Source organism: Typopeltis vanoorti, chromosome 22 (genome assembly GCF_054136105.1).
Source record: "Typopeltis vanoorti isolate ZY-2024b chromosome 22, IOZ_Tvanoo_1.0, whole genome shotgun sequence".
Classification (NCBI taxonomy): domain Eukaryota; kingdom Metazoa; phylum Arthropoda; class Arachnida; order Uropygi; family Thelyphonidae; genus Typopeltis; species Typopeltis vanoorti.
The window spans coordinates 93,703,477-93,704,557 of NC_143570.1; the positions used below are offsets into that span (position 1 = coordinate 93,703,477).

General features: G+C 45.1%; 1 pseudogene; it reads left to right on the forward strand.

The window, feature by feature from the left end:
- The first annotated feature begins 563 nt into the window (after positions 1-563).
- Positions 564-680, forward strand: LOC150094571 (5S ribosomal RNA; annotated as a pseudogene).
- The last annotated feature ends 401 nt before the right edge of the window (positions 681-1,081 follow it).

A 1,081-nucleotide genomic window follows, 5' to 3' on the forward strand; every position in this document is an offset into this window, starting at 1 on the left:
GCCTGAAGTTGTATGCTAGCATCAGTTTCCACACAGACTCCTGTTTAAATTGTGATCGGAGGCTTCTGATGTTAAGTGAGGTGATGCAAAAGGTTGGTGGCATCATTAGTTGTTTATACCCAGTCTAGATCCTTGATTCTAAGTTCTTTGGAAAATCTAAGCAAGGATTCTGTTCATAGAGGAGAAGTAGAATCTCCTCCCCGCCCCCCTGCAGGTTCGTTACTTCAAGTTTGGAACATGAGTTCGCCAGGACTTCGAACTCGTGTCTACTGTCCTTTATCTTGAAGCTGACTATTCTATCTTCAGAGGTCTTCTACGAATAGATGTAAAATTGTGACTCCATGTACCTCTTGAATTTATGATTGATGTTGTCTTCTCTTGAAGGAAAGAGGTGGGAATCCAGCTCCATTTCTGATTCTGATGTTTCTGTAGTTTTTCTGGTCCTGGATTTTTGTTTCTTTTATTTCTTTGGAGCTGATTCCTCTTTGTGTTTCACCGCCTTTGATGTTTCTGTTGGTGGCAGTGGGCGTGAAGTGTGATATTTCCCTTTCTTCAAGTTGCATATCAGTGGCCAGATCGGTTTGAAAGCACAGTTCTGTTCTGATCACTGAAGTTAAGCAAACCTGAGCCTAGTTAGTACTCAGGAGGGTGCCAACTGGGAACCCTGGGTGCCGCTGGCATTAATTATTTGCCAGCCTGATTGGCCGAGTGGTTAGCGTATTCGCTTCCCAGCCAAAGACTGCGGGTTTGAATCCCGCCGTGGGCATGGATGTTTTTGATTGTCTGTGAAAATAATAGTGGTGATGGCGGAGAGTAGATGACATTGGTGTAGAGGAGGCGGTATGTGGATGAGGTTGAGAGTTGTAGAGTAGGTGCCCTCCCTCAATGAGTCTTAGGACTCCCTGGAGTCCTAAGACTTTTGGCAGCTGGTAAAACAGTTGGTTTTACCAGCTGCCGTTGTTGCCAGTAATATGATTGCTTCTATAGGAGTTTCTGGTTCAGCTGTTGTTTCAGGCTTGGCTTCAGGTGTTGGTTTATCTGGCTGATTGTCAGTTGCTGGTGCCGTCGTAGCTGCTGATGT